This window comes from Lolium rigidum, chromosome 3 (assembly GCF_022539505.1).
Source record: "Lolium rigidum isolate FL_2022 chromosome 3, APGP_CSIRO_Lrig_0.1, whole genome shotgun sequence".
Lineage (NCBI taxonomy): Eukaryota > Viridiplantae > Streptophyta > Magnoliopsida > Poales > Poaceae > Lolium > Lolium rigidum.
In genome coordinates, this window is record NC_061510.1 from 243217205 (window position 1) to 243228590 (window position 11386).

Sequence of the window (11386 nt, forward strand, 5' to 3'; positions counted from 1 at the left end):
TCACTAAGTCATCGTTGAATATGTGGGAGCCATTATGGATCTCTAGATCCCGCTATTGGTTATTGGTTGGAGAGAGGTCTCAAACCATGTCTACATAGTTCGTGAACCGTAGGGTGACACACTTAAGGTTTGATATCGTTTAAGTAGATATGGAATATGGAATGGAGTTTGAAGTTTTGTTCGGAGTCTCGGATGGGATCCAGGACATCCCGAGGAGTTCCGGAATGGTCTGGAGAATAAGATTCATGTATAGGAAGTCACTTTCCAAGTTTGGAAATGGTCCAGTGCATTTATGGAAGGTTCTAGAAGGTTCTAGAAAAGTCCTGAAGAAATCACCATGGAAAGTGGAGTCCCGGAGGGACTCCACCTAGCATGGCCGGCCAGCCTAAGGAGGAGAAGTCCCAGGTGGACTCCACCCCATGGTGGCCGGCCACCCCCCCAAGGAAGGGGTGGGAGTCCCACCTTGAGTAGGAGTCCCACCTTGGGTAGGTTTCCCACCTTATGGCAAGTTCTTGAGTTAGGGTCTTATTCGAAGACCTGGAGTCTAACTCTTGGGGGTTCCACCTATAAAAAGAGGGACAAGGGGAGGGTGGCCGGCCACTCTAGCCTCCAACCTTGGCTGCCCCCTTTGTGGTCGGCGCCCAAGGCCTCCCTCTCCCCAAACCCTAGCGCCCCTCCTCCACATACTACTCCCACAGCGCATAGGCGAAGCCTTGCCGGAGTTCTCCACCACCACCGTCACCACGCCGTCGTGCTGCCGGGATTCCGAGGAGGATCTACTACTTCCGCTGCCCGCTGGAACGGGGAGGAGGACGTCGTCTTCATCAACACAGTACGTGTGACCGAGTACGGAGGTGCTGCCCTATTGTGGCACCGTCAAGATCTTCTACGCGCTTTTGAAAGCGGCAAGTGATCATCTTCTGCAACAACGAGATCTAATCTCGTAGGCTTTGGAAATCTTCAAGGGTTAGTCTCGTCATCCCCTCGTTGCTATCGTCTTCTAGATTAGATCCTGGCTTGTGTTTTCGTTCTTGCGGTAGGAAATTTTTTGTTTTCTATGCTACGAATCCTATCACTATCTCGTCAACGCCATCACCACAATGGTGCTAGGCAGCCTTCGCAACCAGGACGAACCGCCCCGCCACCTATAGCCGCCAACGCATGCGACGTCGGCTGTAGCTACATGGGTGGCACCACTGATACGTCTCAAACGTATCTATAATTTCTTATGTTCCATGCTAGTTTTATGACAATACTCACATGTTTTATATACACTTTTTATCATTTTGATACATTTTCCGGCACTAACCTATTAACAAGATGCCGAAGCGCCAGTTCCTATTTTCTGCTGTTTTTGGTTTCAGAAATCCTACACAGGAAATATTCTTGGAATTGGACGAAACAAAAACCCACGGTCTTATTTTCCACGGAGCCTTCCAGAACACCGAAGAGGAGACGAAGAGGGGACGCGAGGCGGCCACACCATAGGGGGGCGCGGCCCCACCCCTGGCCGCGCCGCCTTATGGGGTGGGCCCCTCGAGCGTCCCCCGACTCTGCCCCTTCGCCTATATATCCCTTCCGTCGCGAAAACCCTAGTACCGAGAGCCACGATACGAGAAAAGTTACTGAGACGCCGCCACCGTCAATCCCATCTCGGGGGGTTCTGAAGATCGCCTCCGGCACCCTACCGGAGAGGGGAATCATCACCGGAGGGCTCCACCATGCCCGCCTCCGGACTGATGCGTGAGTAGTTCATCCTTGGACTATGGGTCCATAGCAGTAGCTAGATGGTTGTCTTCTCCTCTTGTGCTATCATGTTTAGATCTTGTGAGCTTCCTATCATGATCAAGATCATCTTATTGTAATGCTACATGTTGTGTTTGTTGGGATCCGATGAATATGAAATACTATGTCAAGTTGATTATAGATTCATCATATATGTGTTGTTTATGATCTTGCATGCTCTCCGTTGCTAGTAGAGTCTCTGGCCAAGTTGATACTTGTGACTCCAAGAGGGAGTATTTATGCTAGATAGTGGGTTCATGCCTCCATTGAATCTAGGACAGTGACAGAAAGTTCTAAGGTTGTGGATGTGTTGTTGCCACTAGGGATAAAACATCAATGCTTTGTCTAAGGATATTTGTATTGTTTACATTACGCACAGTATTTAATACAATTGTCTGTTGTTTGCAACTTAATACTAGAAGGGGTGCGGATGCTAACCCGAAGGTGGACTTTTTAGGCATAGATGCATGTTGGATAGCGGTCTATGTTCTTTGTCGTAATGCCCTAAGTAAATCTCATAGTAGTCATCATGATATGTATGTGCATTGTTATGCCCTCTCTATTTGTCAATTGCCCAACTGTAATTTGTTCACCCAACATGCTATTTATCTTATTGGAGAGACACCACTAGTGAACTTTGGACCCCGGTCCATTCTTTTACATCTGAAATACAATCTACTGCAATCATTGTTCTCTGTTGTTCTTTGCAAACAAACATCATTCTCCACACCATACGTTTAATCCTTTGTTTACAGCAAGCCGGTGAGATTGACAACCTCACTCTTAAGTTGGGGCAAAGTATTTTGATTGTGTTGTGCAGGTTCCACGTTGGCACCGGAATCCCTGGTGTTGCGCCGCACTACACTCCTTCACCAATAACCTTCACGTGGCCTTCATCTCCTACTGGTTCGATAAACCTTGGTTTCTTACTGAGGGAAACATGCTGCTGTACGCATCACACCTTCATCTTGGGTTCCCAACTGACGTGTGCTTCACGCGTCATGAAGCTAATTTCTGGCGCCGTTGCCGGGGAGATCAAGACACCCTGCAAGGGGAGTCTCTCACATCCAATCTCTTTACTTTGTTTATTGTCTTGCTTTATTTTATTTTCTGTCTTGTTTGCTTTCTTTATATCAAAAACACAAAAAAATAGTTACTTGTTTTACTTTACTTAATTCGGTTTGCTTTATTTATTTTTATTATTGCTAAAATGAGTAATCCTGAAGTTGAAGTTCGTTCGTTTAAGCAACAAGGGGGAGAAAGTTTTAAAGATGCTTGGTATAGAATTAGTGATGCTCATCATAGGTGCACTAAGAAACACTCCACTATTATCCTCCTTAGGAACTTTTATGTTGGTATCTCTAGCTGGAATAGGTATGTTCTTGATACTCTTGCGGGGGGGGGGGTAATTTCCTAGGCACTCCTGCTTTAGAAGCTAGTTGCATTATTGAGAGTCTAGTTGGAATACCACCTGTTAATGAAGTTAAAATTGAAATCTCTCTTGAGGATGTCATGAAAAAGTTGTAGGCCATAGAGAAAAATCTTCCAAGTGTTGAGACTAAATTGGGTATATTACTTGATAATACTGACAAACTTGATAAATCTCTAGGAGGAATCAATGAAAGAATTGCTGTCTTAGAAACTTGTGCTATCCATGATAATCAAACCCATAGGATTGGTGAACTTGAAGAAGCTATGGGAACCTTGGGTTCAACTTTTTCTTCTCTTAAGTTTAAGGAGAAAGCTTATGTGGGTAAGGAGCAAAAGTTCATGTATGTCCCTAAGATGCCTAAGCCAAAGAATCATTATAGGCTTAAAATTGATAAAACCCTTAGTACCACTATGGGGAATTTAGATAATGGAGCATCTAAGATACCTATTGCGACAAGTTGTGTTTTTAAGGAAAATTATGATGTTGATGCTTCTTCTCTTGATGTTACTTGATTTACACTTTCTGCGCCTAGCTGAAATGCGTTAAAGAAAAGCGCTTATGGGAGACAACCCATTATTTTATTTCTGCAATTTTTGTTTTATATTTGAGTCAAGGTGCTTGTTACTACTTTAGCAAAACCTTTGTATCTTTACTTTATTGCATTGTTGTGCCAAGTAAAGTCTTTGATAGTAAAGTTGATACTAGATTTGGATTTCTGCGCAGAAACAGATTTTTAGCTGTCACGAATTTGAGTTGATCTCTCTGTAGGAGAATCTAAAAAATCTGCAAAAATTCATGAGTAATCCTCGGATATGTATGCAACTTTCATTCAATTTGAGCTTCTTCATCTGAGCATGTTAAGTGCCTCGAAAAATTCGTCTTTACGTGATCGTTCGTTTTGACAGATTCCGCCTTTTATTTCACATTGCCTCCTTTCTCGTGTTTGAGTGGATTTCTTTGTCCATTAAATTTCAGTAGCCTTGGGTAATGTCCAGAAGTCTTGGGAATGATTGTGTCCTCTCTGAACATGTGAATTTTTGATTATGCACTAACCCTCTAATGAGATTGTTTTGAGTTTGGTGTGGAGGAAGTTTTCAACGATCAAGAGAGGAGGATGATATAATATGATCAAGAAGAGTGAAAAGTCTAAGCTTGGGGATGCCCCGTGGTTCATCCCTGCATATTTCAAGAAGACTCAAGCATCTAAGCTTGGGGATGCCCAAGGCATCCCCTTCTTCATCAACAACTTATCAGGTCACCTCTAGTGAAACTATATTTTTATTCCATCACATCTTATGTGCTTTACTTGGAGCGTCTGTGTGTTTTTATTTTGTTTGTGTTTGAATAAATTCGGATCCTAGCATTCCTTGTGTGGGAGAAAGACACGCTCCTCTTTTTCATATTGAACACTGGTGTTCTTGGTTTTACTTTTAATGTTCATGGCGAAAGTTGAAAGTCGCTTCATTTATTGCTATTTGGTTGGAAACAGAAAATGCTTCATGTGGTAATTGGTATATTGTGTTGAATAATTTGATACTTAGCAATTGTTTTGAGCTCTCAAGTAGATCATGTTTAAGCTCTTGCATCATGTAGTTTGAACCTATTAGTGGAGAACTACCGTAGAGCTTGTTGAAATTTGGTTTGCATGATTGGTCTCTCTAAAGTCTAGATATTTTCTGGTAAAAGTGTTTGAACAACAAGGAAGACAGAGTAGAGTCTTATAATGCTTGCAATATGTTCTTATGTAAGTTTTGCTGGACCGGTTCATACTTGTGTTTGCTTCGAACAACCTTGCTAGCCAAAGCCTTGTACTGAGAGGGAATGCTTCTCGTGCATCCAAAACCTTGAGCCAAAACTTATGCCATTTGTGTCCACCATAACTACCTACTATGTGGTATTTTTCTGCCATTCCAAAGTAAATTGCTTGCGTGCTACCTTTAAAAATTTCATTCCTTGTCTTTGCAATACATAGCTCATGGGAAAGTAGCTTAAAAACTATTGTGGTAAAGAATATGTCGCTTATGTATCTTATTTCTTGTAAGTTGCTTGTTGAGCGGTAACCATGTTTCTGGGGATGCCATCAACCTGTTACACCTTTGTTGAATATCATGTGAGTTGCTATGCATGTTCGTCTTGTCTGAAGTAAGGGAGATTTGCCATGAGTTAAATGATTTGAGTATGCATATTGTTAGAGAAGAACACTGGACCGCCAACCAAAGCCATGTATCATGGTGGAAGTTTAATTGGACATTAATCCTCAAATCTCTTATGAGAATATTATCTGTTGTTGAATGTTTAATTAACGCATTAAAGAGGAGTCCATTATCTGTTTTATATGTTGTTCCGATATGGATGTCCTCAAGTTGAGATCTATCAAAATCGGGAAATCAAATGCGATTTATCTCCTTGGACCTTTGTACAAGTGGCATAGAGGTACCCCTTTGTGACACTTGGTTGAAACATATGTAATGCAATGATAATCCATGGAAATCCGGGCTAATTAGGACAAGGAGCGGGCACTATTAGTATCCGATGCATGAGGCTTGCAACTTATAGGATGTTTTATGCATAACACATATGAATTATTACTACCGTTGACAAAATTGTTTCCATGTTTCTAAAATAAAAAGCTCTAGCACATGAGTAATCCCTGCTTCCCTCTGCGAAGGGCCTTTCTTCTACTTTATGTTGAGTCAGTTTACCTACTTCTTTCTATCTTAGAAGCAAACACTTGTGTCAACTGTGTGCATTGATTCTTACATACTTGCTTATTTGCACTCATCATATTACTTTGTGTTGACAATTATCCATGAGATATACATGTTGAAAGTTGAAAGCAACTGCTGAAACTTAAATCTTCCTTTGTGTTGCTTCAAAACCTTCTACTAAGAATCTATTGCTTTATGAGTTAACTCTTATGCAAGACTTGTTGATGCTTGTCTTGAAAGTACTATTCATGAAAAGTCTTTGCTATATGATTCAGTTGTTTAGTCATTATTTTTACCATTGCTTTGAATCACTTCATTCATCTCATATGCTTTACAATAGTATTGATCAAGATTATGATAGTAGCATGTCACTTCGAAATTATCCTTGCTATCGTTTACCTACTCGAGGGCGAGTAGGAACTAAGCTTGGGGATGCTTGATACGTCTCAAACGTATCTATAATTTCTTATGTTTCATGCTAGTTTTATGACAATACTCACATGTTTTATATACACTTTATATCATTTGATGCATTTTCCGGCACTAACCTATTAACAAGATGCCGAAGCGCCAGTTCATGTTTTCTGCTGTTTTTGATTTCAGAAATCCTACACAGGAAATATTCTCGGAATTGGACGAAACAAAAGCCCACGGTCTTATTTTCCACGGAGCCTTCCAGAACACCGAAGAGGAGACGGAGAGGGGACGCGAGGCGGCCACACCATAGGGGGGCGCGGCCCCACCCCTGGCCGCGCCGCCATATGGGGTGGGCCCCTCGAGCGTCCCCCGACTCTGCCCCTTCGCCTATATAATCCTTCCGTCGCGAAAACCCTAGTACCGAGAGCCACGATACGAGAAAAGTTACTGAGACGCCGCCGCCGTCAACCCCATCTCGGGGGGTTCTGAAGATCGCCTCCGGCACCCTGCCGGAGAGGGGAATCATCACCGGAAGGCTCTACATAACCATGCCCGCCTCCGGATTGATGCGTGAGTAGTTCATCCTTGGACTATGGGTCCATAGCAGTAGCTAGATGGTTGTCTTCTCCTCTTGTGCTATCATGTTTAGATCTTGTGAGCTGCCTATCATGATCAAGATCATCTTATTGTAATGCTACATGTTGTGTTTGTTGGGATCCGATGAATATGGAATACTATGTCAAGTTGATTATCGATTTATCATATATGTGTTGTTTATGATCTTGCATGCTCTCCGTTTCTAGTAGAGGCTCTGGCCAAGTTGATACTTGTGACTCCAAGAGGGAGTATTTATGCTCGATAGTGGGTTCATGCCTCCATTGAATCTGGGACAGTGATAGAAAGTTCTAAGGTTGTGGATGTGTTGTTGCCACTAGGGATAAAACATCAATGCTTTGTCTAAGGATATTTGTATTGTTTACATTACGCACAGTAGTTAATGCAATTGTTTGTTTGCAACTTAATACTGGAAGGGGTGCGGATGCTAACCCGAAGGTGGACTTTTTAGGCATAGATGCATGCTGGATAGCGGTCTATGTTCTTTGTCGTAATGCCCTAAGTAAATCTCATAGTAGTCATCATGATATGTATGTGCATTGTTATGCCCTCTCTATTTGTCAATTGCCCAACTGTAATTTGTTCACCCAACATGCTATTTTTCTTATTGGAGAGACACCACTTGTGAACTGTGGACCCCGGTCCATTCTTTTACATCTGAAATACAATCTACTGCAATCATTGTTCTCTGTTATTCTTTGCAAACAAACATCATTCTCCACACCATACGTTTAATCCTTTGTTTACAGCAAGCCGGTGAGATTGACAACCTCACTGTTAAGTTGGGGCAAAGTATTTTGATTGTGTTGTGCAGGTTCCACGTTGGCGCCGGAATCCCTGGTGTTGCGCGGCACTACACTCCTTCACCAACAACCTTCACGTGGCCTTCAGCTCCTACTGGTTCGATAAACCTTGATTTCTTACTGAGAGAAACTTGATGTTGTACGCATCACACCTTCCTCTTGGGGTTCCCAACGGATGTGTGCTTCACGCGTCATCAACCACCGGGGCAGAGGGATCCCACACCATTGTCGTATTCGGCCTCGACGAGGTGTTGGCCCCACCAAATCACCTACCTATGTTCTCTTCCCCGTTTGCAGGCTCTTAATAAGTACCTCATGTACATGCGACAGATGTCATCACCGCCACCGGACCGCCGAGCATTCTTCACGGTTAAGATCCTTATAAAGTTCGTCGATCCTACCGATGACACCACCATGGCGCCAGACGTCGCCTTCTCCCTGTGCGCGCACCTCAGCATGCGTTCTCCATGGAGACTCCGCGGCTCCACGCTGTCGTGACCCACCGACGTCGACACGGTAAGAACAACTCCGCTCCACCCTAGCTAGAGCCCTCCAGCCATCATATGCTCCAAAAAACGATGCCCCAAGGGCAGAAGGGTGTTGCGGTGCGTTGCCATCGTCCGGTCCGGGAGACCCAGATCTAGGGTTTCCCCTAAAGCAGCCCGGACAAGGAGATGGGCTACAACAATGATGCCTTCAACAAGGTAGCGACGAGCAGGCGCCGCGTCGTCCACCACTACCGAAGTCGGGCTCGGTTTCACCAACAACCACGCCTCCCCAAACATGCATCTAGCTAGATCGCCACCAACCGCGAGGTCGGTCCGCCACCATCACCGGAGATGTTGTGACACTCGGCCATGCCATGGCCATGACCACCTATCTCGTCAACGCCAGCACCACGATGGTGCTGGGCATCCTTTGCAACCAGGACGAACCGCCCCGCCGCCTATAGCCACCGACGCATACGGCGCCGGCTGTAGCTACATGGGTGGCACCACGGGGAAGAGGGATCCCACACCATTGTCGTATGCGCCAAGATCGCCTCTAGAGATCAGCAACACCGCACCGCCAAAATCCCGCTGCCTACCAGCCAGCGCTAGATGAAAGGGGCCACCACCAGTGGAGAAGGGCCCACCACCGTCGTCCGTTGCGTGGGATTTACCCAGTACCATCCTCCATGTAGCGAGGAAGGAGATGGGAAGGGTGGCGGCTAGGGTTAGGCAGAGGGGGGGCTGAAAAACCTAGTGCATATCTTGGATCCGCTTCCTGCGCTAGTCTGAGGTGTCTCTTACCCTCGCGGTTGTGACGACTCCCACATGAGCTCCGCTTCGACCTTGTTCTTGCACGCGTCGATGCCAGCGAGCAGTAGACCTCCGAGGTGGTGCGGCAAACAGAGAGAAGGGAGTCCCTCAAGTAGGCGATCCTCTCGTAATTGTCCCCTTCATCCTCCCTACATTACGTAAACCATGCATCAAATGATCTATTGTGGTTGAGGGTGTGCGATCGGGGACATTTGATTGTGTCGCCGAATGATATTGGAGTAGCCGTCAATAGTCATCTTTGTTGTGTTCATTGGAGATTTTGGAAATGTTAACATCCAATAATTGGGTGGGGATGGTTTCTAACCAATACATAGCACGTTAATTCGGTCTGAATTGAATCTCAAAAAATCCAAAGAACCTTAGAAGTAAAAGTTATAACTCCAGTTTCACAATTTCAAACCTAGTACCGATTTCACTTTAAATTCGTCTAACCGGAAAGCGTATCATCCAACACAAGCGGTGGCATATTGCCCCACCACGTCACGGTGGGCATAAAACCCGAAACCCAAGTTACTCGGACCTGAAATACCCGAAAAATCGGGTGCTAAAACGGGTGCTAACTTCAGAAACCCGAAGTTAATAGGGAAGATTTTGGTGTACCGGTCGGGACCCGAACTACCCGCTTAACCCGAAGTACCCATTTAGCCAGCCCACGCGCCTAGCTAGCTTAATCCTGTATAGGCACAACCCAAGCCCAAGGCCCCAAGACCAACCGCTGCATCGCACCCACCACCAGTGAGCAGTCCACCAATTTCTTGAGCGCTGCCTCTTCGACCGCCTCCTGCCGCCCTCACCTGAGAGCGGAAAGCTGCAGCTTCGCGCCGGCCCCTCCCACCTGAGAGCGGCAAGCAGCAACTCAGCGTCAGGCGCCTCCGTCAACTGCATGTTGTGGTGCAGCGCCGCGACAGCTGCGTTCCTCGACGGCATGATGGATTGCCGCCCATCGTCCGCCCCCTCTGTCGATTGCTCCCACGATTTTTTTTTTCAAGGATACGTCATGGAGAGACGTATCTGGTTCATAGAAGAAGGGCCAGAAGGCCGATATACAACGCACCCCTGGCACTACCGCCAGATAGTGCAACCCCACACTACCCTCGAAGGGGAGCGGCACACACACTCTACGAGACTACTCGCAACATCTCCACTTACCCACGTCTACAAGACTACCTCTGAACAGCCCCCCGGCGCGCCACAACTCCGCTTCGTCTGAGATCCAGGTAACTACCTCGTACAAAGATGGAGTGGCGCCTTCAAAAACTATGTCGTTCCGGTGGCGCCATAGGCACCAACACACAAGGGTGACAGCCGTCCACAAGTCTCGGTCCTTCCACGGACCCTCCTGCCTCGATTGGAGCCAAGGGACGAAGCTTGTGTCAGCATGCGGCATCCAATGGAGCTTACCCCACCATCTCAAACACGTCGCCCAAACCTGCCGTGTCAGGACGCAGCCAAGCAGAAGGTGGTCAAGCGTCTCAGCCTCCTAGTCGCAGAAAGGGCAAGTTGCCGGGTGCGGGAGGCCATGCCTACTCAATCTGTCCGCCGTCCAGCATCTGTTCTTGGCCGCCAGCCAAAGGAACACCCTGCAGTTTGGCGGAGCTCTAGATCGCCAGATCGTACTGCTCCAGCCATCCCCACTCTAGCTCCGAACATCGCACGATAACAAGATCGTGCAGAGTAGCAGTGACCATGCTCCCATCTCCAACGGAAAACATCCTCCACGCCATCATCAAGGGCAACAACCGTCAGACGATCTGCTAGTTGGAAAAGCTCTCTAACAACCAACGCGCCCAGATCCGGAGGGACGTCGTCTAACCAGCTCCTGGCCAGGCCCTCGCGAACCCGTCTCTGCCTAAGGGCGCTCGTCGGTACGGCCGCAAACAGATTAGGCGCTAACTCACAGATCCGCCCATCCGGAAGCCAGTTGTCCGTCCAAAAGAAGGTACTCGCCCCATCTCCCAATACCGAGTAGGTTGCCCCTTCGAAGAGCTGCCTCGCCATCTTGGGGACCTGAATGTTAAGCTCCTTCCACGGCTTGGAATCGTCCATATGATGTAGCCACAACCATCTGGTCCTCAATGCCAAGTTTATCATCTTGATATTGGGGATCCCAAGTCCGCCCCATTCCTTAGGTGCGTATACTTTGTCCCACGCCACTAAACAGTGGCCTCCCTTGACGTCTTTCCTTCCCTTCCAGAGAAAGCCTCTTATGATTTTTTCAATCGCGATGATGGTCTTGGCTGGAAGATCAAGCGACATCATGGCGAAGATGGGTATCGCAGTTATCATCCTCTGCATCCCCCACCG